Source organism: Carlito syrichta, unplaced genomic scaffold (genome assembly GCF_000164805.1).
Source record: "Carlito syrichta isolate Samal-C Ts95f unplaced genomic scaffold, Tarsius_syrichta-2.0.1 Scaffold143521, whole genome shotgun sequence".
Lineage (NCBI taxonomy): Eukaryota > Metazoa > Chordata > Mammalia > Primates > Tarsiidae > Carlito > Carlito syrichta.
In genome coordinates, this window is record NW_007087617.1 from 34,605 (window position 1) to 60,141 (window position 25,537).

Consider the following 25,537-nt stretch of genomic DNA (forward strand, 5'->3'; position numbering starts at 1 on the left):
CCGCGGGCTCAGGCAATCCACTCACCTTAGCCTCCCAAAGGTGCAGGATGACAGGCTGAGCCACTGAGCCCGGCTAAAAATTCTTTTTTATACTGGTACACCGCATTTATGATTTTAAGAAAAGTCAGGAGAACAATCAATATGAAAGTACATTCAATATGAAAGAGATTAAAAAGGTCAGAGCCTGAGGGTGCAAATCAAGTGAGGCCTGACAATCCTACAATCCTGTCAACACCAGTGTAGGGTGAAGACCACCCCCCGCCCCAGCTCCTGAAGCAAAGTGGTCAGCCAGCTGGGCCGGGGGCTAGCCCAGGAACTCCCAAGAGTAAGGGACACTCTGTCTACACTGACTCCTGCTTTTAGTGTCTAGAGTCTTGTCTGAAGTTAGCCTAACAGCAAACATACCACAAAAATCCTGCCAACTGGAAGAAATAAAATGAAAATGGGGGGGGGCAGAAGGGAAGGAGGAAGGCAGAGGGGCAGGGAGGGAGTGCTGGGGACCAGGGAATTCCTGCGCCGCCCAGGAAGGCCCAGAGTCAAGGCCTAGAACACAGCCCGCAAGGCTCTACCTTCTTCCTCCCCCGCCCCCTCCACGTCCACGTTCATCTTTTCTGGAGCCTTCCCCACAGGCAGAGGAAAGTCAAGAGCAGCTTAGGACATAGCTCGGTGAATGTGTACCAGAGATCTGAGTCACGGCTCGTTTTGTAAACATGAAGAAGTCACACTTCTAAGACTTCCTCCTTCATGACATTCACGACGCTTGACAATATGCTTAGCTAGCGTGGAACATTCGCTCCTTTTCTCACCCACGCCCCAGATGTCGCCAGGGCAGACGGGCTTTCTCCCGGCAAGCTCACCTACTGCAGGGCAAGTGGAAGCCACGGGTGACACGCAGGAGGTCGGAGTGGAGCTGGGACCGTCCACGTGCCTAGGCTGGCCACACAGAAGGGCAGAGGACAAAGCAGCAGCCCCAAGGGCATTTCTCCAAGGCCACTGCCTCCTCTGGGAACACTTTCCACTCAGGAGTCCCCAAGTGTCTCCCCCCAACTCAGGGCACACAACACACCGAACACATCACTCATGATTATCGTTCATGTGGCTGTCCCCCAGCCCCCCACGCCAGCAGGGGCAGGGACGGTCTTGGCCCATCTCTGCAAGACTAAAAACAAGACTTGCTCCTCTCGTTTTTCAGAGTAGGAGCAAAGACGGCCATTACGCGTACTAGCCACTGTCCTGGCTGAGGAGAGCTCCGCCTTTCAAATGCTAGCCCGGTCTCATGACGACAGGCGAGCGGCATCTTCCCGGGGCCTGGACGACTGAAGCATGCGGCCCTCAACACGGCCAAGCCTCCGACGGCGTGAAGCGTCAGATGCTACAGCTCCGCAGGACCAGGAACACCACTGAAAGACAAGGTGCTTCTCTTCCTCTTTAGGAGCCCAGGGCATGACTCAGGCGACTTTCATTTAGCAAATGCCTGCAGAGCCATGAGGAGTTCCGACGCCCAGAGATGAGGGTGACGTAGACAAAGGTGCCCTTGACAGCAGCGCGGTGTGACAAGCGCCAGGAGGGAGGGCAGCTCCAGGGGGCTTGGCAGGCGACTGCAGGAGGGACAGGGGCCCTGGGAGGGACCCTGGGGGAAAGAAGCAAGGGCCAAAGCCCAAGGCGGCGCCGCCTGGAGGGCTTTCCTGGGAGGGCTTCCAGGCAGCGACGCCAGAGACGCGTCCACGAGCCCGTGTTCTTCAGGACGCATGAGGGCATAAGCGCAGCGGAGAGCCAGGCTTTCCAACACCACCGGCTGAGCCGTCAGCCATAGACGCGGGCCTGCGGGCTGCCCCCTCCTTCTTTCCACCAGCCCGCGGGGGGGCTGCCAGAGGCCCGGTCTCCAGGGCTCGCGGAGCAGCGTGGGACTGAGAGTGCCATCAAGGCCCGTGGGCGCCACAGGGGACTCCTGAGGACCGGTCTTTCCAAGGCCGTGGGGAGCTCACCCCAGCCCAGAGGCGAGAGCAGGTGCATTTGGAGGACGGGAGCCCGGGGAGGAAGCGGCAGACAGGGTCCCAGGCAGCTGCGGACAGGGTCCCAGGCAGCTGCGAGCAGCACCAGGCACTGCTGAGCGGCGGCCCTCCGCCAGAGCGCCTGGCCTCAGAGTGCCTCGAGAATGCACCCTCTCTGCGTGTGAACCGCCGACAGAGCACGGCTTTGACACACCGTCTCAGGGTGAGTCATGTCTTGCGAGGAGTTGCTTGGAGCCCCCAGCCTGTCTGCTCATCCCGACCCTCGTGTCAGCTGTAAATCCCAGTCGACGGCATCAATTAAGTCTTTGAGGAACCCTTGGAAAACCTGTGGTCTAAATTGAGCTCCTAGGCCAGGCATAGTGGTTCACACCTGTAACCCCAGCACTTTGGGGAGTCAGGGTAATAGGCGCCTTTGAGCACAGGCGTCTGAGACTAGCTGGGCAACACGGCGAGACCTCACCTCCACCAAAAATCAAAAGCTTAGCCTGGCACGGTGGCACGCACCTGCAGTCCCAGCTACTCAGGAAGCTGAGGCGGGAGGATTGCCTGAGCCCAGGAAGTCGAAGCTTCAGTGAGCCACGAGGCGCCACTGCAGCCTGGGTGACAGAGTGAGATACTAACTCAAAAAATAAGTAAAATAAAATAATAAAATAAAAATAAATTGAGAGCCTCAGAGGTCTGAAGCGTGATGGCCCAATTTAGTCCTTATCGAGAAACCTTTCCCATAATCATCCAGTTTCATCATACAGACCATATCTATTTCACGAGTATTACATATTTATATAATACATTTCATTTAAAATCCTACTACCATCAACAGGCACTGGATTTTGAAAGACAGCCTGCAGGCAGATCTAGAAGTAAAGCAGAGTTTACAACACTCGAGATTTTACGACACAGGATTCTATCTTTGAGATGCTGACTATGTAACTGCTACCTTGATTTTTCTTTCCTTCTCTGTATGGCTTCTGAGGTTGTGATGAAAAGTTTGCTGCCATGGCTAACGAACTCCAGAAAAGCACCACTGTCTTTTGACTCTGCTTGGGAGTTTGGATGCGACAGACGCTTACACACCGCTGCCAGGACAAGGAGACTCATCATCCTAGGTGCGGAAGGGACGGTTTTCAAAGCAAAAGTGAGGAGGAAGTGCAAGCCAAGGGACTTGGGAGGTCTTGGGAGAAACCGCTGTGTTCTGTTGGTCTGACTGCTTGAGAAACACTCTCAGGAGCCTTTATATTATAAAGGCAGACTTTTGCTCTCTTTTAAAACCAACATATAGGGTAGAAAAACACGGTGCCTTCAAGACAACTGTTTGCTTTGTTGAGAGATCTTACCATGAAAAAGTAAAAAAGGACAAGTATTCACCAATGAGAAGAAAACAGTACTTTGGTGGAAAGAGCACCAGAATGACAGAAAGTTGCTGGCTCTGCCACTCACCGGCTCTGTGACCCGGGCGTCAGGTCACGGATGCCACCTTCCTCAACGGGCTACCTTCTCTAGCCTGAAAAGTGTAGGGCTGGGAACAGGAGGGAGGCGGGCTCTACGGCTCAGAAACCCACTCCAGCTGTAAACTCCTCACCCCTTTGATCACTGCCAATGCGCTCCCCTGAGAAGAATCTGACAATCTTCAAAGCAAACAGAAGTTTCCATGAGCATTTCGTCAACTCAGACGACTCCTTCCTTACACTGAGCTCTCAAGGCCAGCCTGATGCCTTCAGGAGTCAACCCACAGTGCTGGCAGGCCACCTCGCACAGGCTTCTACCTGATGTCGCAGAAATAAATGGCCATTAGTAACCTGGCAAATAAAATTGGGATTTCAAGTGATGAAAACATGTTTCACTAACCGATATTAAGTAAATTGAGCAACAGAGGTGAATGCCCAAGGATAGAGGTAGGTGCTGACTGTGGTTGTTACCAATCTTCTGAAATCGTACTCAGGAGACCTTATAATCACAGCATTATTTTACAAGAGGCAGTGGACTACAATGAAGAATTTTGTTCAGACCTGTGTGACTCAGAGGGGACAGGTTGCAAGTCAGCAGCAACAACAGAAGCTAAACTGGCAGCTGGGATATGTTTTCCCAGGGAGAGGAAATAGGCTTTGTGCTGTGCCATGGACACTTACCAGCTTTTATTCTTCATTTTTATTTTTTGAATTGGGGTCTCTCTGCTGTCCGGGCTGGAGTGCAGTGGCACGATCACGGCTCGCCACAGCCTCGACCTCCTGAACTCAGGCCATTCTGAGTAGCTAGGACTACAGGGGTGTGCCACCATGCCCAGCAAATTCTTTGAATTTGTAGAGACGAGGTCTCACTATGTTGCCGAGGCTAGGACTTCCGGTGTGAACCACTGCACTCAGCCTTACCTACTTCTAAAGCCAAACATGTGCCCATTCTTCTTCTCATACTTCAGACTACAAAAACCTCCTATAGACTAACCTTACTTTCCCAAATTGTGACTAGCTTTTCCAAGCCTTCTACCAACTTGCTGCAATTCATGCAAACTCGCGAATTCACAGACAACAAGTAGCCGATGCCAGCAGAAAGTGCAAGCGGAGCAGACGACGGATGCTGCCGGCCACAGACGGCCAGGTGGCCGCTTGAGATTCCCGTCGTTCCCGGACGACCCGCTGGCGTGAGTCTGTGTTGCCGACAGGACCTCTGGTTTAGAGCCGGGAGAGACCCCCACAGGGGCCAGCATCCTTCCCGGAACTACCGTCTGAAGACGCACCGACCCGGAAGCCAGCTGTGCAGACGACAGGGCGGCTTGCGAAGGGTCGCTCAGACGACGCGCTCGTGCTTCCCGACGAGAGGCAGCCCCCGTTTACCCTTCCACACAGCGGGCAGGAAGCGGCACGCGAGTCACATGCAAGCTGCGCACCGGCCATGTGTGCATCCCCGTGGCCAGCTTCTCCCGCACCTGCTGTGGCCGTTTCACGCAAAGGGCCTCCGGTGTGTCTCCTCGCCACCTGTCCCGATCCACGCTGGGCCTCCTTGTCCTCCCACGGCCCGGCTCTGCAAGGCCAGCCTTCCTCCCTGCACTCTGCCTTCTGCGGAGGCCATGTAGCGGGAGGGGGCGCCGCGTAGGCGGGGGTCGGCCCGCCTCTCGAGCGGCCTCATCCCAGGGAGCGGCCCCTCTCAGAGTCTGCTTCCCCACCTGTAAAATGGGACGACCCTTGGCTGGCGAGGCTGTCGCGAGGGCTGAGCGTTTAACTGAGCATCTGATTTCATTTACTTGAGTAACTGACGTCCCGTGGATGTGTCAGCACGCCGGAGCACACTCAGTAGGTCTTGCCTCCCTTTCCTTCCCCGCGCCTGGATTCCAGGACGCCGGATGCGTCTGCGTCTGCGTCTGCCTTCTGCCTCGGGGCTCCGCCTCCCCATCCGCAAAGCCTCCTGCCACACTCGGTGCTCCCTACTCTCGCTCCGTGCCGAGGGCTGTGTGCGGACACACGGCCTCTCCCAGCTGTGAGTCTCCGGCCTCTGATCTGTTCACCTTTGCGCTGCAGTGTCTAGCATGCGCCAAACGCACGCAGAGTACCCGTGGTGTGTTCTGAGGATCCACCCACTGGGCGACACTATGTCACCCGGACAACGTGGGGACACTATGACACCATGTCACCGCTTGGAACTCCCGCCTGGCAGAGCCATGCTTCGTTCTCCATTTCAGGACACCCCGTGCCACCAGCGGTTCTTATCATCAGTGCCGCCCGCTCCCCTCCTGCGACCTTCCTTGCCTGCCTCACGGGGCCGTGCCATGTGTCGGTGACCCGGCCACCTCCACCTGCCCTCTCTTGAGCGCAATTTGGCCGCCGGCCGCTCGCTCCCCTCCCCACTCCATGTCCCCACCCTGCTGCTTTCTTTGCTTATAGACAGAAGGAAAACCCTCAGTTACCTGCTGCCGCCACCCATCACTCTTCTCCCAGTCTCCTGAGCGAGGCCTCGAGGTGCAGCAGAAAGACTTGGGAGGAATCAGCACGAGTCTGACACTGCCTCCTGGTGCCTTGGGGTTTTAGCCACGTTGCCCATCTCCTTGTGTGTATTTTGCCATCTGCAAAAGGGAAGCACCTGTGTGGATGGAAACACCTGTCTGGCAGGGCTGTCCTGAGGAGCTAGGCAACTGATGGAAACACGACAGCTGTGAACCCCCGGTGCCCTTGACCCCTTCCAGCCGCCCAGAGCTGCGCCTGGCCCCACTCCTCCACCGTATCCCCTCACGGTCCCTTGGCGCAGTCACTCTGAGAGTCTGGCCTCTTTCTCAGTCCTGCGGGACCCCCCTCAGGCACAGAACCCACCGGAAGACTCCACCTAACACTTCAAGACTCTTTCCAGATGCGTCGAGACACTACACAATCTTTTCTCGCCCAGTCCTCCTTAAACACACTCTGCCCACCAGCTTCCGAAGCATCTCTGAGCGCTGATGGCCTCGTCTCAAGATGTCCTTGAGCCCAGCTCTCAGCTAAAGCCTTTCCAGACGGAACAGAGTGGACACTGCCACCTTCCAACCCGTGAGAAAAGCAACTTGGCGCCAGTGGGGTGTGGGGAGAGCTCGTCTGGCCATCACACCTCCTGCTGCGGTGGGCCTGCGCAAGTGATCGGAGCCACAGCACCTCACTTCTCCAGCTGGTGGGGTGGGGGGGGCGGACTGGGGGTGCCCTGCTCCCTCTAGGCTCCCGAATTCAAGCTCCACGCCTGCTCTGCCGCCGTGTGAATAACCTTTACGTCAAGGGCAGGACCCTATCTGGGAACTCAGCACCGCCTGGAGCCCTGTGCTGCAGACAGTACTTAGTGCACGAATGCAGATGACAATGATCAAAGCACCCCCAGTGAGGCACAGACAGCTGCCACCAGATGACTCAATCCTTTCTGCAAAATGGCTTAATTTAGCACCCTTTCGGTTGTCCAAAGAACAGACCGAGGAAAGGACAGCGTGAACTGAGCATCCCTTAGCTCCTCGAAACTCACGGTGGCCCTCGGAGGCCAGGAGCTATTATCGCCACAGCACAGGAGGGAACGCAGACACAGACAGTTTCGGGCCCCTCTCGGGGGGCTGGGGAGTTGTGGGAAAAGCCTGCGCCGCCTGGAGTGAGGATCCAGGCAGGTAACTGCAAGGAGCCGGCGTGAGTGGCCTTGGAGGGGCGCCTCTCCTCGGGCCCGTTTTCCTCTTATGGAAAATGGCCTTGGATGGTGGCTCCCAAGCATGGTGGCATCAGCACCAAGGAAAACCACACTGGGAATAAACCCAGGTCCACTCTCGGGGACGCTGATGCTGCAGGTTGCAGTAGGGCCCAGGACATCGTATTTTCGGTATGTGCGGACACAGGCTGCAGGGGGCAGTGAACGTCTATGACCCTGAGTTCTGCTCATACAATTCTGTCTCTTCTAAGTTCTAAAACCAGTGAGATCCTCTCCCTTCCCCTCCGTTCCCCGGAGAAAACTGGACGATCTCCGAGCACACGCGAGAACACCACCGATTCTTTTTTTTTTTTTTGAGTTGGCGTCTCACTGTGTCACCCAGACTGCAGTACAGTGGCATGCTCCCGGCCACTGCAGCCTCGACCGGCTGGGCGCCGGCGATCCTTCCACCTTAGCTTTCCAAGTAGTCAAACTATAGGCATGCGCTACCACGCCTGGCTAATTTTTGATTTATTGTAGAGACAAGGTCTCACCAAGTTGTCCGGGTGGGTCTCAAACCTGCGGGCTCAGGCAATCCACTCGCCCTGGCCTCCCAAAGTTCTGGGATTCCAGGCTGAGCCACCGAGCCTGGCCAACCTCACGAATTCTAAAGTCAAAGGTTAGTTCATAAGATCCAGCAGCTTCTCACAGGGTCAACTCAAGAGGTGATCTTGTTTTGACAGAAATCCAGGTAAGAGTGCAGAAACTCATCCCTGTGCAAGCATCCTGTAACCAAGATGGAACACGAGGGGAAGGGGAAGGGAGAGACGGAGCAGGCTTGCGAGAGCAACATACGAAGTGTTCTTTTAAAAGAAGAATCCCTAGCTGGGCTCGGTGGCTCAGCCTATAATCCCGCGCTTTGGGAGGCTGAGGTGAGTGGATGGCCTGAGCCTATGGGTTCGAGACCCGCCTGGGCAACTTGGCGAGACCTCATCTCTACAATAAATCAAAAATTAGCCGGGCGTGGTAGCACACGCCTGTAGTTCCAGCTACTTGGAAGGCTGAGGCGGAAGGATGGACGGAGCCCAGCAGGTCGAGGCTGCAGTGACCGGGAGTGGCACTGCACTCCAGTCTGGGTGACAGAGTGAGACTCCAACTCAAAAAAAAAAAAAAAAAAGATCCCTGTGAGATCCCTGGATTCATGAGACTAGAGCTTAAGCGTTCAGTGGAAGTCTAACCAGGGAAGAACCTGTGTGTTGCGTCATATGAGAGCTGCTGTTATTGAAGGCTTACAACACGCCAGCATCTACGCTAAGCATTCTGCACACACTGCCCCATTTAACTGATACACCTCTGAAGCAAGTACTTTTATCCACATTTTGTTGAAATCTGCAGTCCCCAGAGCCAGCTGAACCCAGGTACGTGTGGCTCCATCAACCATGCAATCCCAATAGCACAGGCTTCCTGCCTCCTGGACTTAAGGTCAGGCTGCGTAGACTGTCTACAGCAGAGAGGAAGGCTCGGCAAACGTGCCAGTTTCTAAGCATCGATGAGCTGGAGATAAAAGTGTGCCCTGACGTGGCAGGGATGCTGGGAGAATTAAGTCGCTTGCGTCCACAAAGCAGCTGTGACTTCATAGAGAAAGTACCAAATAGCGAAAAGTGTAACTGCCTGGCCCTGCACGGGCCCAGTTCGGGAGGCCCCTGAGAAATGCCCTAGAGACCAGACTTCCCTGCTGCTCTCTTCACTTTCTGAATTTCAACCCTCTGCAAGAAGCGGCCCTCACCCTGCAAGGCCCTTCACGGTGGCCTGGACTGGATGTCAAATCAGCTTGCCTTAAAAAATGCCTTCAACGGGACTAGGTTCTGTGGCCATGAAGCAGCTTCTAACAGCACAGCCTGACTAAGAAGGCTGCCCCCACACTGGCCTCTCCCAAGGCTGAACAGAAAAGCATATACAAAGAACTCAGTTATTTTCGGTTAAAAAATAAACAGATTGTTCTTAACCTTCAGGGAAGGAAATCTCGAGTTTTCATTCTTCCCAAGCTGAGTTTTCCGACCCTGCTCGGGGCAACTCCTTCCCATGACACACACTTGACATTTACACAGCGTCTTACAATCCTGTTATTATCTCGTGTCCACAAGCGCCCTGGGAGGGAGGCCCTGGGAGCCGAACACCACTTCACAGGTGAGGACGCCGTCACAGGAGGCCGATGCCTTGTTCGAAATCGCCGGAAGTCTTTCTTCCTTGGGATTTGCAGGGTGTGTGCACAAACAACAAAGCCCGTGCGCAGTGAAGCAAGGCTGGGTTTCTCCCCCAGGGGACACGGCATGAAGAATGAAAGGAACCGTGCCATGGAGTCAGCCCAGCGCTCTGCAGCTGGAGCCGAGGGGACCGGGTGCTTAAGGCCATGCGCTGCGAGGGGGGTGTCGAGGACGGCCCTCCTCCAAACCCGACGGCATGCCCACCTGGACGGCTCCTTCTCATGAGGAGGCGCTTCGTCTAAGTTTGGTGTTTTCAGCACCGAGTACACGCTCGAGGCTCAAGAAACAAATGTCACGAGACGTGGCATTCAACCAGGAGCCGTTCAGGCAGACTGTGTTCCTCTGAAGCTAGCCTGCCCTCGTCCCCGAGGCTGGATGCTGTTGAAAGGGCAGTGCGTCGATTTCCACACTTCACGGTGTGTCCAGAAGCTGGTTGTTTTCCCCTACCAAGAAGGCAGCTTTTTTCGTCCTTCTGGAAGCCCTGAGTCCATTCAGCTGGGACATTCCCAGGGCACTGCCCGCCTCTGCAGCTCACTTGCCTTTGGCTCCAACTCCCAACTTCAGTGGCCCAAGGGCCGAGGTCCTAGGTGGCGGTGGTTCCTTTGGAGGGAAGGAACAATGACACCCACTTTCACTGGAGTATGGCCACCACCATTTCCACTGCCATCTGTCAGTTCATTGAGTACTGACTGCCTGAGCTAAGTGAACACGTGGTGTGAATTAACTCCACTCACAATGTGTCTAACATCCCTATGAGGCAGGTTACAAAGGATTATACCCATTTCACAGAGGAGGAAACCAAGGGACAGAGAGATGAAGCTGCCTGCTATCACCCAGCTACGTCCGCTCTCAGAGGTCATACTTGCTATCGCTCTCTCTACTGTGATGGAGCCACCAGCTAAACAAGGTCCTGGACTCTCAAGGCTGGTCCTGGGGCAGGGAACAAGCAAAGCAGGTGTGGGGCTGAAGAATGAGATCCGGGGCAACGGGGCGTTGTAACCAAGGGCAGATGTGGACTCCAGCGAGACGCTGACATAAACACCTCACCCGAACATAAACAAGACACTGTACTGGCTCAAAAGGAAGTCTTCTTGTAACTAAAAAGAAAGGAGACAGGACGTCACACAACAGTGGCAGCCCAAGGCTTCGCGGCAACTCTGCAAGAGCCAAGCTGGCGTGAGGCCTGCTGCCGGCTGTGGGCCCCGTCGGAGGTGCTCGGTCTAAGTTCTGGGTTTTCAGCACCGAGTACACATTCGAGACTCAAGAAACGAGTGTCCCGAGATGTGGAATTCAACCTGGAGCCGTTCGGGCAGACAACCTCGGGAGGCTGCTGTCCCCAGATCGAGTGCGCCTGGGCTGAACCGATGAGACGGCCCCAGGCTTTTGAACGTGTCCAGGAGCACCCGGCGACAGTCTCACAGAGGCAAGGGACTGCGTTCAGGCAGGCCTTGCTGTCACTCACGCTGGGCTTCCCAGGTGAGGAGTTCCCCAAACATGAGGCCATGCCTTGCTGCCGTAACGTGGTCCAGGAGTGGTCTCTCTGGATCTTAACGCACACAAACAACTGTCCTGGTCACAGCTATTTTGCGTGAGCCCGGACACCGGCGCTCACATCCTCCTGGTCTGCCGCTGTTTGTGGGGACGGGCCTGATGCAGGCAGCTGAGAAGGCAGGGAGCAGGGGGCCAGGCGTTCCGACTTTGGTCCCACGGAGGCAGTGACGGAACGTTTCCTCCTCTGAGAGGGCTGGGGCCACATGACCTCAGATATTATTTCTAGCTGTAACATTTTAAGAGTATAAGCTCTCCTGCCCCTAACAAGAATACACAGAAAACAGAAAACCAGCTGACTGGAATTAATGAAAAGACTGGTTCTGTGTCTGGTGAAACAGCCATGATGGACAGCATGTCACTGATTCACCCCAACTCAACAGCACGCATGGAGAGTTCGTGCCCAGCCTGTGAATCCCGTGGAAATCCGCAAGACCACACTTGCAAGTCCCTGCATTGGGCTCTCGCGTGAGAGCCGCCCGTCCTGGCAGTAAGTCCCCAGGCCAGTGGGGCGCCCCTGGCATCCAGCTCTGCTCCAGTGACAGCGTGTATGAAGACGCTGAAACCCGACCCAGCCCCGGTGCTCAGCCCCCGACACGCGTGGCTCTCCATGTACACTTCTGTACACTTCCCTGACTGGACAGGCGTGGCCATGGCACCTCATGTGAGGAGTACAGGGGCAGCCCCGCCCCACGCTGCACTGGTGGCGTGACCTTGGAGGCGATTCACGAATCTTCTGAAGACACAGGCACCACGAAGGTTCACACACCAGGTTTAGGGCACTGCTACTTGCAGACGTGACTCTGTCGGACTCAATGTGATAACTCAAAAACGGATGAGCCGCATCCGCAGAAGGGGCTGGTGAGAAGTCCGTGGGTGATGTCTGCCTCTCACAGTGACTAGCCAACTGGAAAACTGGCCCGCGCTATTTCCTCAACCGGTAGTCTCACCAAAGCAAACAGTTCACAAAATGTATTTCCTGGTGCTGGAAACCTCACCCATAATTATGACAGTTCCTGAGTTTGACACTCTTTCGTGGAGGAAGAGCCATCAACACATGCTCCTCTCAAAAATCCGAAGGGAGCTCCCAGACTTCCTCTTCATTCACCCACTCAGCCCCATCTAGAGAAGCCAAGAACCTCTGCAAACCCATTCACGGTGCGACCTGGAGACATTATTAACTCATACAGCTCTGCCTTTAAAATCCCACAACAATCATGTCTTGGAGGAGTGGGCTCCTTCAGATCCAACATTCAAGTCCTGTGATATTTCTAAAGAACTCTCACTTTCTCATTTTCTCTTTTCTTAAGTCTCACTTTCAACACCTTTTACTTCCTTCTATTTGGTCCTCAAAACCTGCACGCAAAAACTCTTTCACCTCCTTAGTTCTGTCTCCACTCTCTTGTAATGCACCTATAATTCTCACATACTATGAAAAAGGGTTTTTTTAAAGCTCAAATTAAATGCTTAAAAAAATTAATACTCTCTTACTTCAATCTGATCAAGAAATGAGGCATAAGATATTTTAGTTTTTTGGAACAAACCCATAACATCAATTTCTTTACCCACACTAATCTTTAAAATCTTCTAAAAATATAGTATCTATAACGATTCAAAAGAATAAACAAACTAGATTATATTTCTTTCTTTCTTTTTTTGTTTTTGTTTTTGTTTTTGAGTTGGAGTCTCTCTCTGTCACCCAGACTGGAGTGCAGTGGCTGCTCTTGGCCACCGCAGCCTGGACCTGTTGGGTTCCAGCGATCCTTCCACCTCAGCCTTCCGAGTAGCTGGAACTACAGGTGCGCGCTACCACACCCCCCTAATTTTTAATTTATTGTAGAGATGAGGTCTCGCCAAGTTGCCCAGGCGGGTCTCGAACCCGCGGGCTCAGGCAATCCACTCACCTCAGCTTCCCAAAGGCGCGGGATTACAGGCTGAGCCACCGAGCCTGGCTTATATTTCAATTATATATTATTTCCAATTGGTAATTATATTAATTTTGTAATTATATTTCAACTGATAATACCCAAGTTTGGTTTCTTGCTCTTTCCGTTTTTAACCAGAATTTTCTCTTAGGCTTATAAAAGAATATGCACATCTGTGGCTTTAAAAACATTCGGCAAAAATGAGTATAATGAGAAGTAAAAGTCTCTCTCTCTTTTCCATAAGCCCACAGTCCCAATCCTTAGAAACAACTACTGTTAGATTTTGTGTATGCTTCAAAAAATCCTTATATGCGTGTGCGCGCACACACACACACAATGTAAGTACATGTATATACATCATACATATATATGTATTATAGGCACATACATATATACACAGACATATAATGCCTATTTTCACTCAAAAGGGGATATATTCACAAATGTTGTTTTGCACCTTACATTTTACATCTGATTTATTTGAGAACTCATTTTCTTTTTTTTTTTTTTGAGTTGGAGTCTCACGTCGCCCAGACTGGAGTGCAGTGGTCACTCCTGGCCACTGCAGCCTCAACCTGCTGGGGTCTGGCGATCCTTCCGCCTCAGCCTTCCAAGTAGCTGGAACTACAGGCACACGCTACCACGCCCAGCTAATTTTTTTTTAATTTATTTATTGTAGAGATGAGGTCTCGCCTGCCCAGGCGGGTCTCGAACCCATGGGTTCAGGCAATCCACTCACCTAGCCTCCCAAAGGCGTGGGATTACAGGCTGAGCCACCGAGCCCGGCTGAGAAATCATTTTCTATTGACGCTTACAGGTTGACTTCACATTTAAAAATAATTGCTTAATATTCTGGTTTATAGGCATCCAGAATTCATTTAATTACTCCCTTAACAATACACATTTCATTTTATTTTTCTTTCCTTTTTTAAAAAAAATAGAGATGGGGTCTTGCTTTGCTGCCCTGGCTGGAGTGCAGTTGCTATCCACAGACACGATTACAGTTCGGTGCAGCCTTGACTCCTGGACTCAAGTAATCCTCCTGTCCTAGGCTCCTGAATAGTTGGAACTCCAGTTGCACAGCACCACATCTGATCTTTAACAATAAACATTTAATAGCTTTCTGTTCCCTTTAATGAGGCGTAACTAATATGCAACAAATGGCATGTTTAAAGTACAAGAAAACTTTTTTTGAGTTGGAGTCTCAGTCTGCTGCCCAGGCTGGAGTGTAGTGGCATGCTCACAGCCACCGCAGCCTCGGCCTGCTGGGCTCCGGCGGTCCTTCCACCTCGGCCTTCCAAGCAGCTGGAACCACAGGCACGCGCCACCACACCTGGCTAACTGTTTGATTTATTGTCTTGCCAAATTGCCCAGGCTGGTCTTGAACCCCTGGGCTCGGGCAATCCTTTCGCCTCCACCTCTCCAGGTGCTGGGATTACAGGCATGAGCCACCGCGCCTTAAGGTGCCTAATTTGGTAAATATGACATATATACACATCTGTGGAACCATCACCACAATCAAGACACTGAACATACCCATCACCCTGAAAGTCTCCTTGGGCCTTGGCCATCCGGCTGCCACTCCCTGCATCCAAGTAACAACTGATCTGTTTTCAGTCACCTTAGGGCAATCTGCATCAAAAAGTAATTTTATCTGAATGGAATCACATAGTATGCACTCATTTTCTGGTCTGGCTCCTTGCTGCACGTGTGAAGAGTTTGTTTCTGTTCTTTGACCGGGTCGTGATGCTGTCCGTAAATAAATCATAGACTGTTCCTTCATTCACCAGTTACTAGACTCTAAGGACCTGCCACAGAGCATTCATTCACCAGTCGCTACATTCTACAGATATGCGTAGGACTGTTCCTTCATTCATTGGTTATCACACTCTACGGATATGCACGGACTGTTCATTCATTCACCTGTTATTACTTTATACGTGTACGACACAGACTGCTCATTCATTCACCAGCTACTACACCCTAAGGACATGCCGCAGACAGTTCATTCAAAGTTACTATAGTCTACATACATGCCACAGACTGATTATTCACTCATCGATCATGGGACGCTGGGATTGTTTCTCATTTTGAACTATTACCAAAAAAAAGCTGTTGTGAACACTCACGTAGAAGTCTGTATGCACGTACTTGGAGTGTGACCTCTGGCTCATACGGTATTTTTTTAATTTTAAAGAAGCTTTTGAATGGCTTTCCCAAGTTACTGTATCATTTTATATGCCCACTAGCAGTGTTAAGAAAATAAGATTCTCCATATCCTTTCAAGTCTTGGTATGATCAATCTTTTTGTTGTGGCTGTTTTTTTAACTTTAGCCTAATTCTAATAGGCGTGTAGAATTATCTTATTATGGTTTTAATCTGTATTTCTCTAACTGACTAAACAGGTTGAGTATCTTCACATGTGCTTATTCTTGTCATCTATACATTTTCTTTTAAATGTCTGTTCACATCAGCATTTTGTGTTCATTTTTTTTTTTTTTGAGTTGGAGTCTCCCTCGGTTGCCCAGACTGGAGTGCAGTGGCCGCTCCCAGCCACCGCAGCCTCGACCTGCTGGGCTCCGGCGATCCTTCCGCCTCAGCCTTCCGAGTAGCTGGAATTACAGGCATGCGCCACCACGCCCAGCTGATTTTTTGATTTATTGTAGAGATGAGGTCTCACTGCCCAGGCGGGTCTCGAACCCGTGGGCTCAGGCAATCCACTCACCTCAGCCTCCCAAAGACGCGGGATGACAGGCTGAGCCACCGAGCCCGGCTGTGTTCATTTTGATTCCTTTTCAAAAATCTTTTTTCCATTTTTTGGATTGTTTTCTTATTACTGAATTTTGAGAGTTCTTTTTATATTCTAGACACAGCCCTTTATTAGATTTGTGGTTTGAAAATAATGTTTCCTAGTCTGTCAACTGGCCTCTCATTCACCTAAGGGTATCTTTTGAAGAAAAGAAGTTCTCAATTTTGATGAAACCAAGTCATATATTTTTACAGTTTGCTCTTTTGCTCTTTGCCTAAATCAAGGTCCCGGTTTCTCCTGTGTTTTTGTCTAGGACTTCTATAGTTTTAAGTTTTATATTTAGACCCATGACCCACTGTGAGTTAATTTTCACATATGGTATGAGACATGGTTCAAAGTTTATTTTCTGAACGCATTGAATATTCGATACTTACAAGACCATTTGTTAAAAGGCTATCTTTTCCTCACTGCATTGTCTTTCCATGATTGTGGAAAACATGAAACTGTCTTTGCACACTGGTGGATAATTGATTGCCTATGTATGGGTCTACTTCTAGACTCTGTTCTGTTCCAGTGATCTGTTTAACTGTTGTCTATCTTACTGCACCACTTTGGTTACTACAGTGTCTCAGGTCTTCAAGTCAGGTAGAATAAGTTCTCTAACTTTGTCCTTCAAAGTTATTTTGGCTGCTCTGGGTCCTTTATGTTACCATATGAATTTCAGAATAATCCTGTCAATATCTACCAAAAAACCCCAAATGACTCCTTTGAATCAAAAGATTAATTTGGTGAGAATTAACACCTTCAGTATATTGAGTCTTCTGATGTATTAACATGGTGTCTCTCCACTTATTTAGGTCTTCTTCTCTCAGTAATGTTCTGTAGTGATAGCTCTTGCACATTTTTAGTCAGATATCTCTATAGGTATTTCACATTTTTGATAATATCAAAAATGGCATTACAATTTTTCAATTTCTATTGCTGCTAATATGTAGAGATATAATTATTGTTTATCGATTTTATAATCTGCAAATCTGTTAAATTCCCTTGTTAGTGCTACTAGCTTTTTTGTAGGTTTCACTGAGTTTTCAGCACAGATGATCATGCCATCTGCAGGTTTACTATGTCCTTTCTAGTGAATGCCTTGACAGTATTTTTATTTTTATTTTGCCTTATGGTACTTGTTTGAAGCTCCAGGACAATGAGAGATACAAGTGGTGAGAGTAGGTACTCTGCTTACCTCCTTAGGGAACAAGCTTTCAGTTTTTCACCGTGAATATGATGTCAGTTATAGGTTTTTCATAATTGGCCATTATTAGGGTTAAGAAGTTCCCTTCTATTCTTAGTTTGCTGGGTTTCTTGGGGTTTTTTTTGGAGTTGGAGTCTCACTCTGTCGCCCAGATTGGAGTGCAGTGGCATGCTCTCGGCCCCTGCAGCCTCGACCTGCTGGGCTCCGGCGATCCTTCCGCCTTAGCCTTCCAAGTAGCTGGAACTATAGGCATACACTATCATGTTGGATAATTTTTTTTGATTTATTGTAGAGATGAGGTCTCGCCAAGTTGCCCAGGTGGGTCTCGAACCCACAGGCTCAGGCAATCCACTCACCTCAGCCTCCCAAGCGCGGGATTACAGGCTGAGGCACCGAACTCGGCTGAGTTTTTTTTTTTTTTAATCAATATTGGATTTTTTTAGATGCATTTTCTGCACTATTGAGGTGACCATATATATATATATATAGTCCCTTAATACAGTTTATACTAACCAGTTTTTAACATTAAACTAACCTTGCATTCCTGGAATAAACCCTATTTGGTCAAGATGTATTATTTAAATATATATATTCATTTTGGATTCCACGTGTTAAAACTTTGTTTGGAATTTTACACCAGACGTGGTGGCTCATACCTTCCTTCCAGCACTTTGAGAAGCTGAGGTGGAAGGATTGCCTGAGCCCAGAAGGTCAAGGCTACAGTGAGCTGTAGTTGTGCCAATGTACTCCAGCCTGGGCGACAAAGTAGACTCTGATTAAATACATTTTTGCTGGGTATAGAACTCTAGATTTGACAAGGTTTTTCCTTACGTACGTTGAAATTTTTACTCCACTGTCTTCTACTTTGCATTATTTTTTGAAAAATCTGCTGTCAACCTTATATTTGTTACTTTATATGTTACATATTGTTTTCTCCTCTGGTTGTTTTTTATTTTTGAAGTGGGGTCTCACTCCATCATGCAGGCTGGAGTGTAGTGGTCCAATGACAGCCCACTGCAGCTCGACCTTCTGTCTTATGTGATCCTTGCACCTCAGCCTCCAAAGTAGCTGGGATTACAGGCATGCACCACCATGCCACCCAGACAGGTTTAGTTTTTTGTAGAGACAAGGTCCCAGTATGTTATCCAGGCTGGTCTTGAGCTCCTGGGTTTAAGCGATCTTCTGCCTCATATTACAAAGTGCTGTTCAGGGTGACCAGAGCTGTGTTTAATTTACGGTTACTCTGTTTCCACTATTAAAGTGAGACTTTAACCAACATCTCTGAATTATAGCCTTTTCCTCTTCCTGGCTGTCGAGAACCAACACGACTCCCATCCCTGTGCAGACTCCAGCGCTGCTTCCCTGCCCCTGCAGATGGTTCTTTCCCGGGTCTTGGGTGATCTCTGCACGTGCAGAGGCTCATCAGCACTCAGCTGACTACTCACGGGAGGCCTCCTGGATGCCCGGATCTCCCTCTCTGTGCCTCTTTCGACTTCAGTCCGGCTGTCTGGGCTTCCTGGACTCCTAGCGACATCTCTCTCTCTCAGGGAGGCCACGAGGGGCTGGCTAGGCTGCCTTTCCCTGAACGGGGCTGGGGACTCTCTGTGGCCATGCGCTGGAGCAGCCGTGGGACTCGTCTGCCCCTTGCCTTCAAAGGTTGGGCCTTTCCAGGTCTGACGCTGTTGTCAGGTGGGAGGTCAAACGCGGTCTCTGCTAGTTCGTCTTTATCAGAAGCTTAGGGCTTGCTTCTAGCTTTTGGCTGATAGAATCGATGCTGTGATAAGCATGAACTGCACACACACCTCTAGGTCTACGTGTTGAATACACTGTTTCAGCTGTTACTGTTATACTGAAAGGTTGAGTGCAGTTTAAACGCAAATGACTTCGTCAAACTGCCCTCCAACGAGGTTTTACTAGTCGGTGATCCTACAATTGTTGAGAATGCCTACTTCCCATACACTCTACAACCCTGAGCACTATCAGAAGTGCTCAACTTTACCCATCTGATAGGTAAGAGTTATTTTACTTTCACTTCTTTTGTAAGGATAAACATCTAAGTTTCTTAGTGTGATTAGTATGGCTCTTTCTGAAACTCTCTACTTAATTATGCAGAAAATTGGTTTGTTATTTTCACATTGATTGCTAAGATTTTGTGCAGAAAATCAACCCTCAATCACATGAATTACAATTTTCCTCCTCAATGGGTTTGCCTTTTAACTGCACTCAGGGCATTTTGAAAACCTATGAATACTTTTAATATTTGTATGGAGTTCAGGTTATCAATCCTATCTTATATGGCTTCTGGATTTGCATACTTTCAGATGGACATATGCATGTGACATTAACATGGGTTTGCATATTAAATTCATAATTAGTAAGGAATACAGCCTAGTCTCTTTTTTTCTCTATAAACTGGAATTAAATGACACTGTGTTCATGCTAACTTATGCTGATCAAGAACTCTGATAGACAAGTATCTTTGATTAATAAAATAGGGAAGATAAAAATTATTCTATGTAAACGCAGTCTGGTAGGAAAGAATGTCAAAGCATGGAGGAAGAAAGTAGGCATTTAAACAAGGGACCTCGGGGAACCACTGGCTTTACATCACAGTCACACTTTTCCTAGGATGGACTCAACTTCAGAGTTTCCAAGGAAGGTGGCGGAATGATGTGCAATCAACGAAGGCTGTGCTAAGACACTGGCTGGCCACAGCCCAGGTCCTGAGGTCTGGAGTCCGAAAACTCCCAGCTTCTCTCCCTCCCGGGGGTGACCAATGCACACGCTGCCAGCGTCATAAACATACTTGGAGCAGACTTGGTGTCTTGTCATATGTTGGCCGATTGTTTTCTGCAGGTGCTGTTTTCCCAGGAAGGCAGTCAGCGGCTGGAGAGCAGAGCTTTGGGCCACACGCCCTGTACTACACTAAGCGCGTGCACACACGCCGAACTGTGCTGGGCTGCGCTGGGCTGAGCCATGTGTGCCGCTGAAGGGAGGAAAGCTGTGGAAGGCTCTTGAACGAGGAGACGGGCATCCAAGCGGGCAGCGCCCACCCATTCGTCTGCCTGGGGGTGGATGTGTCATCCAAGGCGCTGACAAGAATGAGGCACCGACCAGGAGAAGGGGTGTGGCGCAGGCTCAGCGGACGACCCAGCCACAGAGAGCGAACTGCCGACAAGGGCACACTTTCTGTCAGCATGGTGTACTCAGTGCAGCTGCAGTGAACGCGCTGCCAAAGGACTTAACATTGCAAACTCTCCTGCCTCCTTAGGGGGAACTAAGTCACCCCCGTGAAGGTCTATTACGCACAATGATAAGGGAGGGGAAGTCAACATTTACAGCTCAGTGTGGCCCCAGCACTCTGCAGACAAGCACTTTTCAGGCATCAGCTAACTGAATCCTTCCAAGCCCGTGAAGGAGATATGATTATTCCCATTTCACAGTTGAGAGAACGGAAATCTGGACATGCAAAATTACCGAGGGAATCCAAGGAGACAGCATGGTTTGAACGTAGGTCTACCTGACTCGGAGTCCAGCCCTGCACGATGCGAGGGTGCACCTCAATCCTGCCAGAGCAGCTTCCCACGCTGCTCATGCAGAAGCTGGGGTGCTGAAGCAGAGCAGCTGCCAAGTCCACCCGGGTCTTCCTGACGCTGAAGCTCGCGGCCCACCGTCTCACTTCTCAGAGTCTCTCGTTCCTCCCCATCAACTTCCCGGTCCCTACCCCTCCAGCCCTGCAACCTCCCTTCCATCTGCTATACACACACACACACACACACACACACACACACACACACACACACACACACAGGGAGGGAGAGAGCAAGAGAGAGAGAGAATGAAGAGTTTCCCATCCCTAGCAAGTTGATGAGGAAGAAACGTGCTATGCATGGCTCCTGGGTGTCTGCTTGGCTCCTGTGATGCTCTGATCTCACCTTCTTCCTTTGCACCCTTCACTGTGAGTCTAGCCACATCTCAGGGGGTCCCCTTGACCCCCCCTCGGACCACCCTCACTGGGATCAGGGGCTCTGCGCCTCCCTTCCACCCCACTTGGCTTCTCCGATATTCTAGGGCTTCTTGTACTCTGCCCACCTCCCCCAGAACGCGCCACTTTGCTTAAGTGCTGCATCACCAGTGGGTACTATGAGAGGGCTCAGCGGGCCGAGTGCAAGCCTGCAGGTCCTCAGCGCCTAGAACGACTGCCAGGTTCAAGTCCCGCTTCCAGGTGCATAAACAAAACCACTGGGAGACAGCCACACCTGGCTGGATTCCTTCAGGGATCAGTCGGCATCTACACATGCAAGGTTCCTTGAAAGGAACTGCAAACCTGGAAAGCCCATTGCCGCCTTACGGGTCTGTGTAAGCTTTCCACGGCAGGGAGGAGCTGGCCGCTGCTTGATGCGCACGTGGGGACGGCAGACTTGGCTTCCAGCCGCTCCGTGATTGGAACGAGTTGTCTCCTACGTCCGTCCAACTCGGGTCTGCGTGTTTGCAGTCCAATTTGATTACTGGTGATTACTGGTCTCTGAGTGCCATGCGCCCATCTTTTTCACTTTCCGTTTTTCTAAACAATCATCCTGGAAATGCTGAGTGGCCTGGGGCTGCTCACACAGGGCTGCTCGGCGGTCTCTGTTGGCCGAAAGACAGAGTGAGAACACACCGGCGCTTTCCGCTGCTGTCTGGTCGTGACGGCTGGTAGACGGAATCTCAGACCTGTCGCTTGCTCCCTTTGATGTTTCCCTTTGTTCTGCAAAGCCAATTTCTCTTACCGTTTTCAGACGGAAAGGAAAGTTTGGGAGGTTTTTCTCCTTCTTTGTCATCAGGCTGAACAGCGTCACACTTTCTCCATGGAGGAATACGGGGTCTAGGAAACGCTCGGGGCCCGTGTGGTGTGTGTTGGGATCAGGATGGAGGGAGAGGGAAAGCCCGGGGGGCTGATGTCCAGGACATCTTTCCTTTGCTTTGGCCTCCTTAGCTCACGTGGCCGTTGGCAACACGAGTGGCACAGCTGGCATGTCGCAAGGCTCCTCTCTTTCCAAGGGCCACAGAGCAAGGCCCTTCTACCTCCAGCACAAACTCGGACAGGCCTCTCTACTCCTTCCAAGAGCCTCCCACATGTCATTTTTAGAGTTGGGATAATTCTCAACACAGCAAATGAACCCGACCGCTGATTTTTCCTCCCTGTAATGGGCTTTATCAGAGCTGTCTCTTCTTACTGTCCAGATCTTATCCCACTGCTCCCCCCCAAGCGCCAGCTATTCCTGCCTTCTGCCATTTATGACTGTCCAATGCATTCCAGTCACAGGGCCTTTGCACATGCTGCTGCGCTCTGCCCCCGCTGGCTCAGCCGAACGCTCACTTCCTCTGAGGCCTTTTCTGGCCATCCTTCCCCGAGGGGCCCCTCACTCCATCACCCCAGTCGGCTATTACCTGCTCGCCCACCCCCTCCTGCCACTGGGTAGAAAGCACATTACACACCCTGCACTAGAAGGAGACCTCCCGCCTTCTGCCCCTGCCCTGCCCTCCCACCTTCTGCCCTAGACTGCTTTTCCTGCCCAGCCCGCCCCCTTCTTCTGGTGGCACTGGGACACAACACAGATTTGCAAACACGTTTCTGTTACCCTTGAGGAATTCAAGAAAACGAATGTAAAAACCACTTCCCAAGCATCTGAAATGCTATTCTAACATTTCTATTAGCTCCTAAAATGTGACAAATAAATCTTTTGCAAAGCACAGAACAGAGATGTAAAAGTTTAAGTGTTTTGAAAGAGTTAATAATTTCTCAAGGTTTTATTATTTCTGCTGTGACCCTATCATCATCTTACTTCCAAGAGCAACAATCATGTCTTGACTCGATTTCACCATTTTGGTTCACATGAATTAATCCAAGTTTCTTAATTTCTAAGCAACACATTACATTCTTCAGACTTCTTCCAAAGTAGTGAGGGGAAATCCCGGCTGATTTCAGCTGACAATTCCTTCATCAGGAAAAGACTTGAGACGCGAATCCCCAGAAAAGTTACCGTTTACAGGAAAGAGAGAGGAAATGTGGACACATTGCACAACACACCACGAGCACGGCACGGTTTATTAATCGGTGGCATACTCATGCTGACGGTCCCATCAAGAATGCCTGGTGACATCACAAGCTGCTGGAACTGATGGAACGTCTGCATTGTCCACGCTTTTGGAAGTCCAAGGTGAAAATAAGATAGATTCCCTTTTTTGGAAGTCTTATGGGAAAAATAAAACAGCAAACAATTTGTGCATTTTCTTCCCCCTAGACTTCTATAAAGATTCCGGGTTTTAGATGAAGAACTGAGTGGAATGGATTCTTATCCGGGGTCTAATTCCACCCAGAACTGAGGACAGTGGCTTTCCTCGAGGATTCTATGATTCAGTAGGAGGGAGGAATTACTGGCTTCTGCTTCCAGCTGTGGGTGCACAGATCAAAGTCCTCTGCTAGTAGGGACAATGCCTCAGTAGGTCCCGGAACAGATTCTTTTCCCAAGTTACACAGAGACAGTTCGAAAGCAATAACTACTACAGCATGACTTTGACCCCCAATTTATCTGATAAAAGTCAACTGGGTTTCAGCTGTCGTAGTTATCTAACATATTAAAAGTGAGATCATCATTGGCGCTGGGTTTTCCCCCCCTGTATTCTAATGTACTCATCAATAAACCATGTTCTTCATTAACGTTTTATTACGAGTGGTCACAAACATGAGGCATTTCATAAACATATCTTGTTAATCATTACACTGTAATTAAGCAGCAGGCATGATGCAAGCATCACACTCTTCAGGAATGAGCGGGGGTAAGAAGAGCACCGGGAGTGGAAGCAGCTCACAGCGACTCAGTCCCAGGGGTGGCCTCAGCCTCTGCCCCGGGCTGGTCTTGAGCATCTGTTCGTCAGAGCCGTGTTGGCTGAGAACGGAGGGTGGATGAGATGCTTGCGGGGACCCGAAGACTGACGCGAGGGGCTGGAGTGCCTGGGGACTCAGGTGCACCATGGGAACAGACGAGGAGCCCCCCAGGATGTGGGTCTTCCGAAAGTCACCGTGAACACCCAACCAAACCTGGCGCCCAACTGCTTTGCCCGCAGGCCCCCCTGTCACCAGTGTGGCACTGACACACGGGCCCTGCTCCCGCATCTTCCAGAGAGGGTTATTTTAGCCCCCAGGACAATCTCATTGTGTTCCCATCCCCATTTCAGGGAATAAAAACCGAGAAGCGAAGGAGGTAAAACACCTTGCCCGAGTCCCACTGCTGGCGGGCTGGGACTGGATGGAGCTCCGCCTGCCTCTGGCCTGAGGGCCACACTTCTCTACCTGGGCATCATGCAGCTAGTCTCCCCAAGCACCCTTTCAGGGCTCCAAGCAGCATGCTTCCAGTACTTTCCGATGCTTCATCCTGCCAATGGCACCAGTGATCGGAGCGTCCCAACAGAAAGAGGCCATGTATTGTTTTGGGTGGGTCCCACCTAATTCTGCTTCGCTGGCTCTGTTGACACAGGATGGTGTCCCCCCTGCCACAGCAGACCCGAGAGAGACAAAGTTTCCCACAAGCAAGTTCTATGACCTTTCTGAGCCTCAGCAGAGCTCCAGCATTTCCTTCTTAAAAGTCTTTTGGCCACAGACTGCTGCTTCTTGCTTGACAGTCTGATCATATTAGATCATGTTCTAGCTCAGTGCAGGCCTTGCTCAATACTCTGAAATTTCAGACCGACTGAAGCTACTAAAAACAGAGGGACTGAGAAGTCCATGACCTAATGTGAAACTGGAGTCATGGGAGTTTGAACAAATTAACAAAACATTTCTATGTAAAGTGAGACAGCGATGACAATGGAATTCATGACTAACAGTCAAGTCACATTTGACTTTTCATCCAAAGCTCTCAGGGCACTCAGTGGATTTGGGTAAACTAGCTAACCTTGCACAGAGCAATAACTACACTCTGTGCCTCAAGACACAATCTTTCATAGACTCTGCGCACTGGCCCCTGTTATCAAGCTCAAATTGCCCTCCGGCGGCCAGCGGGCGGCAAGAGGTATGCCCCTCTCCTTCCATCTTCAGACTGAAGGTGGAAAGAGCTTGACCTGGGTGGACTGCACCCACTGAGGCACGCTCACCTGGATGGGGGCGGGCTGGACCGCAGGGGAGGGCTGGCCATGTAAATTGACAGGAGCGAGGGAGGAGTGGCCTCCCTATGAAAATGATCTGCAGGTGCTTCTGTGCACAGAACCTTTGCCCCATGTAGCCTGTGACTCAGCACTCAGTTCTGGGGAGGCAAAGCGGGCATCGAATTTCCCTCTGCTCATCACGCTCCCTTCCCCAGATACGGCCTCCAGCCTCCAGGCTGCCGGCAGCCAAATGGAGGCAATGGAGGACGAGGCCACAGGGGCGGCTCTGGGATGCCCCTGAGCCTGTAGCTGGTAGTAATCTGAAGAGCATAAAGTGCGACCATGGAAAAAGGTCAAAGGAAAAGCGGGCGATTCAACTGTGTGACTTTAAGTAAATGATACAAAGGATGTTTACTTAGGACTTTTTTTTTCTGGCCAAGAATATCCAGAGAAAAATACTTTGGATTTTTCATCTTAAAAAGTGGCCAGGCTCGGTGGCTCAGCCTGTAATCCCACGCCTTTGGGAGGCTGAGGTGAGTGGATTGCCTGAG

General features: G+C 50.6%; 1 protein-coding gene across 1 annotated transcript in view; it reads right to left on the bottom strand.

The window, feature by feature from the left end:
* Window positions 1-25,537, bottom strand: part of NSMCE2 (NSE2/MMS21 homolog, SMC5-SMC6 complex SUMO ligase) — a 191,023-nt gene that overhangs the window by 18,010 nt on the left and 147,476 nt on the right. The window lies entirely within an intron of this gene.